Genomic DNA, 7,728 nt, shown 5'->3' with positions numbered 1-7,728 from the left:
GTTGTGACATGGGAGTTTCTGAGTATAGGGACTCGGCGAGTCGATGGGGCGACTCGGTGAGTAGGGTTACACAGGAAGGTTGGCTTTTACTGAGGACTTTGACTTTGACCAAGAGTTGACCAGTTGACTTCCAAGGGTACTTTGGTAATTATTGGTATTTATTGAGTTCAGTCTTTTGGTAGTGATCAGTGGTGGAGTTCGTATCGGAGGTTGGAGCAGCGTGATCTTATCTCTTCAGTCAGCATTTACGAGGTGAGTTATCCTCACTATATCGACAGGGTCTAAAGCACCAAGTCCAACCCTTTATCGGATGGAAATCCGGGTAGTTTTTATGTTATTGCTTTGCTATATGTTTGCATCCTCGTAGTTAGGATGTTATATGTTAGAGACCTGGTTAAGGTCGAAATCCTGACATATAGGATGATGCTATGTTAGTGACCGGTTAGGTCGGTATCCTGGTTAGAGTGTGCTATGCATGTGATCTGCTAGATCAGTTGATTAGTGATGAATTGTTATATGATTATATGTTTATGTGCACATGGTTGGTTGACTAGGGTTGGGTTGAGGCGGGTCCTGCTTTGTGCTGTAGGCCAACATACCCAGGGCGGACCTGATATCCCGAAGGCCCAACGAGCGGTCCGGATAGGCTGTAGGCCCCACGAGGACGGACCAGACATACCGAGACTCGGAGAGTGGACCAGGCCGACTGAAGGCCCGGTGCGGGCGGACCAGTCATAATGTAGATTCAGAGAGTGGACCAGGTGGGTTGAAGGCCCGATGCGGGCGGACCAACCACACTGCAGACTCGATGTATATGGCTAGACTCGGAGGGTGGACCAGGTGGATTGAAGGCCCGGTGCGGCGGACCAGTCACGCAGTAGACCCGAAGTGCATGGCTGTTCTGATTATGACATGATATGTTATGAGTATGGTATATGTGGTTGGTATTTTGGGGGTAACTCACTAAGCTTTCAGGCTTACAGTTTTCAGTGTATTGTTTCAGGTTCTTCAGGAGATCATGGCAAGGCGAAGGCGTGATCGTACCGCTCCTCATGTTTTATGTACTTATGATGTGGTTCTGCGAAATACTCTGATAATAAATGAATTGAAACCTTTTTGTAACAAATTAATGAAAATGGGTTGTTTTTGAAAAGTTTAAATTGGTTGAAAATTTTTGGATGTTACAAAACACTATAAGCAACTCACTATAAAGATGAAAGTTAAAACATGTTTAAGATGTTGAAAGACTAGACAAAAATCATGTGTAAGGGCCACTTTTGATAAATAAACAAAAGATGAGACCTTTTTGATATTTACGGTTTTACAAGGGCCAAAAAGGGTTATTTTATTTTAAAAATGATTCCTTATGATATTCATGGTTCTAAAGGGGCCAAAAGTGTAATTTTTCGCATAATGGGCTATATTATGGGCCTTCACGGCTTATTGTGCTCAAATTGTAAACATTTTGTTTTTTTTGGACTAAAATGTCATCTTATACAAATTTGAGTTAAAAAATGAAAACTTACGATTTTATGGGATGAAACTGACACTCTATTCAAATTTGGACCTAAAATGTTATTTATACAAAATTTGGGCCGAAACTGTCATTTTTATCGAATAAGGGCTGAAAAAGTAAAATTTTAACAAAAATGGGCCAAAAGTGTCGAATTTATTTAAAACAAGCCCATAAATGTATATTTTAGGTTTTAAGGGACCTAAAGTGTCAATTTTACTAAAAATAAGGCTAGATTGTAAAGTTACGGTTTAATGGGCCTTTTACATCATGTTGGTAAACAACCAAGCTAAAATGATCAACGTGATAACAAACAATCAAAATACATCGATTACATGTTTATTGGGCCTAATACTTACAATACATGTTTATTTGGGCCTTCGTGATCCATTTACATGCTTGTTGGGCCTAATATATCCATTTATATGTTTTTGGGCTTGGGTTATTCATCACATGTTTATTGGGCCTTCGTGACCCATGTATATGCTTATTAGACCTAAACTATACATTGCATGTTTATTAGACCTTCGTGGTCCTTCTACATGTTTGTTGGGCCTCGTACATTCATATACATACTCATTGGGCTCTTCAAACATAAAACATATAAGTATACATTATATAACATAATACAATATTTGCGTAAACTCAGTCAAGGATGCCAGTGAGACATGTCGGTTGATACCTCTAGAGTGTATGATTGTAGCCTATAGTTATAAACAGAGTCTCCTGGATGAAGAGCGGGAGTTTGTGTATAGATCTATACGGGGTGAGACCCCATAACTAAGCTATTCACTACAGTTAGACTAGGCCAGTCTAGGGTGACAAACCTTACCTTAATCAATTCGGCGCCTGGAAACGCCACAACAAGCGAACTCGTCATAATCAAGTATGGTTAAAACGACTCACACATAGATCCACCCCAACATAATTTTATGGAACTCCTATAAAATATTGTTGATACGAAAACATGCATGTTATGATATTCGATCTTAGAGTTGAGACCGCAACATTTTTATAAACTGGAAAATATAGGATTTTCTGGGGATATACACCGTTAAGCAACACATTCATTTTTACAACAAAAAATACAAGGTTTTTAACCAGATTACATCTTTATATACATTCTAGAAACAGAAAACACACATGCATTGATAATTGATTTTGTCACATCACGTTCAAACCATTTTTCAGGAAATATCGGGTTTTCTTGTGTTTACTAACAATGCGAAACTTTTTATACAAACATGCTTAAGAACTCGCCAACATTATATATGTTGATGTTTTCAAAATAACTTTTATTCTCAGGGAACCGTTAAGCGGAAAGGTCAGCAAGGAATGCGGAATTTGTTGTATTTTTGTTATCAGCATACATTGAATTTTCTTTTTGGCATGTAACTTATGATACTATACTTGATGTAAACAATGCTAGTTGTATTTTGATATGTATGATGATGGTGTTGTTTTTTTTCAATTATATACATTGTGGTGATATTACAAGATGAAGTCACGCACAGGCCCCCGGGCGTTTCCGCCGCCTGGTTCGGGGGTGTGGCATAATGATAGTTAGGAGATTTAACCCTTGAATTGTGTTTGGGCCGAAGGTGAAAAATGGAAATGTCATAGGCTGGGTTCTTGCATGTAATATGGATTTTTTTTCGATAAGGTTTTAGTCCAAGATATTTAGATAATGTTGTGTGGCTCTTCAACACCTTTCTGTGGATATAAAGAACGTCAAAAATGGAGTTGGAATGAAGAAGTTACAACGGTTTGAAGTTAGGGCGATTTTGGGTTAAGCTGCGTATGTTGGGTGTACAAAGAGTACATTCGACGTACTAGGCAAGGTGGATTTGGGGGATCAACATGGTACGTTGGGTGTACTAGGAGTATGCTGGGCATACACGATCAGAACCTAATCCCTAATTTGAGGGTTTTGAGCCCCATTTAAGCTCCTTAACTCCCCCAACACTAGTTTGAGCTTTGTGAGCTAAAGAAGGTGTTTTTGAGCACTTTGGCGTGTGCTTGGTTCACCTTGGAGAATAAGTAACTCATTGCAGAAGTCTTTTTTGCATTGGAGCTTGTAGATCCAGACCTTTTTCACCTTGATCTTTCTTCTGGAGGTATATAGCTTGGATCTTGATGATGTATTTGTTAGATCTAGCTAGTTTCGTGTGTTATGAGCTTTTGGTCACTTTAGTGTATAAAGTTTAGATCTTAAAAGTTTGTGAACTTGTAATGGATAAAATTGGAAACTTTGTCCATCTCTACATTATATTGGTTCAAGTCTAAAGGTTGGAGACTTAGACTTTAATGGATTAAGTTGAAAAAGATGAATTTTTGATCCCTTTGAGACTTAAAAACTAGATCTTGGTGGTTTGGACCATTTTAATGGATAAAGTTGGAAACTTTATCCATTATGGAGTTATAAGGAACCATAAAAATGTGATCTTGGTCCTTTACCCCTTCAATGAAAGAGTTAAGATGTCTTAATGGATAAATAAGTTAGGGTTTTAGCTTTTGGAACTTTGCTAGCCATGAAAAGTCATAAAGGTGGTAATTTTATTATTTAAGTCGATGTTTTCAGTCTAGATCTGAGCTCTGGACAAAAGGCCTTAAAGGATAATGTGCTCAATGGGAATATTGGAACCAACTCATGTATGCAGGGCGTACTTGGGAGTACGCTTAGTGTACTAGGCTAAGATCGTGTACGCTGGACGTAAGTTGAGTAGTTGGGCATACTCAGATGCCATGGACATTGACTTTTTAACTTTTGACCCATTAACTTTTTGATTAGTTTGAATTTTGATCAAACTTAGGTAGAATTGAGTATGACTAAGAATTGGTCTCGATTTGGTTTTACGACATTTGGGTTGGCTGTTCTGATGTTGAGGAAGTTGTTGGGCTTTTGTTGAGTAGTTCATGTGAGTCTCTTCACTGTACTCGTGGGTCGAAGGCACCAATGCTGTCGCACTAGATTATTTTTTTTAGGATGATAATTGTATTTGTGACACTTACTTTTATGCCTATATGTGCTTGTTGTCTGCGTGAGTCTTGCTTATATGGTTGTACATTAAGCTGTAGGGGTGAAATAGACCCGATACCGGTTGAAAGAGACCAAATGGGGTGAAATAGACCTAGTACCGGTTGAAAGTGAACGAATGGGGTGAAATAGACCCAATTATGTTTTGAACTGTTATGTATGTATGGTATGAGTATTTTGGGGAACTCAGTAAACTTTGTGTTTACGATTTATGTTTATGTTTTTAGGTACTTCGTTTTCAAAATAAAGCGCCCGACTTAATCGTACTACATCCCTTGGAGTTTTATTTTGCACCAAATGTTTATGAATTACTCAGATGTTTTGAGAATACTTTGACTCTGATAGTCTTTTGGAACAATGAATGAATGACTTTAACTTATTTAAAAATGAAACTTTTACTCGGTATTTTTAGGGAGTTACAAACTCAATCCATAATCCACGGTTCCCTTGAGATACTTAAACACTCAATTAATTGCTTTCCAATGTTGAGCATTAGGATTACTAGTGTATCTGCTCAACTTTCCCACAACAAAAGCAATATGAGGATTGGTATTTGTCATGCGATACATTAAGCTACCAATAGCCTTAGAGTACTCTAATTTTGAAATAGGAATGCAAGTGTTTGACATTAATTTCACACTTGAATCCATAAGAGTGCTCACACGAGAACAATCACTAAAACTGAAGTGTTTGAGAATTTTCTCAACATAATGACTCTGAGTCATTACTATGCCTTTGTTCACCCACTTAATCCTTATTACAAGAATTACATCAGCCTCGACCAAGTCTTTCATGGAATTTTAGATGACAACAATTGCTTAATTTCATCTATTTGGTCTTAGTTAGTACCAAAAATCAGCATAACATCTACATACAAGCAGATGATCACTCCTGCACCGGTAACATCGTTAAATGTACTATAAACACATTTGTCACATTGGTTTAACTTAAAACCAGACTACAAAATAACATCATTAAACTTATGAGGCCATTGTCTTGTGCATGTTTCTACCTATATAAAGATTTCACAAGTTTACATACCATATGCTCCTTACTGGGAATAACGAAACATTCTGGTTGTTTAATATAAACTTATTCATTAAGTTCACCATTAAAATTTGATGGATAATTAGATTGTGAATACTTGTCAAGGCAATTAACAATCTAATAATAGAAATATGCACAATCAAAGCATATGTATCAAAATAGTCAGAAAAGAAGATGGGGTGACAGCTAGGGGCTATGCCTCTAAAACCCTCAAAGGGGTGTGGCCCACTTGACCCTTATCATTTTGTCGTACCATCTTATAATTCAATCTTATAAATCAATGCACTTCGTACACACCAAACATATTTAATAGAGTACAAATTATAAACCCTTTTAGCTTATATATTAGTTTCATTTACACAAAATGTCTGATGACGCTAAAATCACCAACAACTTCTATATAAATAAAGGCTATATATAACTTTTAGCTATCAACTTTCAACTTCCAGCTAATAACTACCAAATAACAATTTTCAACGTCTATCTAGTTTTTTCAAACACACTACATGATTTTTTTCTTATAAGTAATGTTCAATTAATTGAAGAGAAATGTTTTGATGAACGATGTAGAGATGTTGATAAATCGACACATATTGACAAATATTTATTTTCAAGAACTTTTGATCGTAAAATCTAGTAAGGGCAGTATATATTCTTTTAGAAACAAAAAGAATATTATAGGAAATGAAAAAAAAACATTCTAAGGTTGCGGGGTGTGTTAGTATTTTCACCGCCGACAATTCTGTGACAGCCTTTACAGGCGGCGAACACCGATTCTCACCCTTTGTTTTACCGGCAGTATAATGCTGACATGTTTCCACCTCTATCTCTCTCTTTATTTACTGTTCAAATTCAATATCTTTCACTCTCTTTTTACCGGTGGTAATATATAAACACCACGCTCTAGCTTCAAATAAATGACGTAAAAATGGCAAAAATGTCACAATCATCCTATGTGGAGTGTGGTGCCACCGGCTCCACATCGTTCAACCTAATAGATAAAAAGGTAGGGCGTGTTTGGTAAAAATAGTTGACAGCGTTTTGCTAAACGCTATATGAAGTAACATTTGGATTTGGGGCGTTTTGTTTAAACTAAACACTAGAAACTTGTAGTACCAAACGGGACTTTCTGTTCAAAACGGAAAGTTTTGTCAAACGCTAGAAGGTAGAAGCTTTTAAATGCTCTCAAACGCTTTATGTTGAACACACCCATAAACTCGAGACTACACGTTACCTTGTTTTACTATCTTTTTTGTACAATAACAAATTAGAGATAACTGTACAATAACAAATTAGAGATAACTGCATTAGGTTAGGCGGAGTGGAGCTCGGCAACCTTCGGCGAATCCAAGGTGTACTCAACAAACACCGCACCGCAAACTCGATATGGCAGCCTAACTCAACACCGTATTACCGAGTCTCTCTCTCTCTCTCTCTCTCTCTCTCTCTCTCTCTCTCTCTCTCTCTCTCTCTCTCTCTCTCTCTCTCTCTCTCTCTCTCTCTCTCTCTCTCTCTCTCGGTTGGCAAAATAGGTAGCAGGCTGAGATGGAGCTCGGCATACGCAACACGACTCTCTCCAACCTTATATGCATACCGACCTATGTTTCAAGAATTTAACTTGATCATTGCATTTTGTGATATATTACAAAATATCATCAATATAGTCTCAACATATAGTACACTTCACGAAACATGTCTAAATTAATGAGTTTAACTGTTTAAGTTGATAGCGAGAACATAAATAGTAGCGTAAACCTTGCCACAGATACAAAATATTTTTCCATAAAAATCCCCTCACATCATAATAGGAACAATACATCAATGGGCCAACATAAATATAAAACATATTGGGCCAATTTAAACATACAACATAATTAATAATAATCTAACATCCTCGCAATCTGAACGTGAGGCTTATCCCGTACATTTAAACTGGATTGGAAATCAATAAACAATGTCGAAGGTAGTCATTTGGTAAAATGTCGTTGTATTGAGATGACAGACGAAACGTGAAACACACGAAGTTGACCCATTGCAACTTTGTCCCGAACAAAGTAAATGTCGATCTTAATATGTGTAGTTCAGTAACAGTGATCATAATCCGATGCCAGATAGACAACACAAACATTGT

Source organism: Lactuca saligna, chromosome 5 (assembly GCF_052625555.1).
Source record: "Lactuca saligna cultivar CGN05327 chromosome 5, ASM5262555v1, whole genome shotgun sequence".
NCBI lineage: Eukaryota > Viridiplantae > Streptophyta > Magnoliopsida > Asterales > Asteraceae > Lactuca > Lactuca saligna.
The sequence above is the reverse complement of the archived record's forward strand: the minus strand, read 5'-3'. Positions refer to the sequence as shown.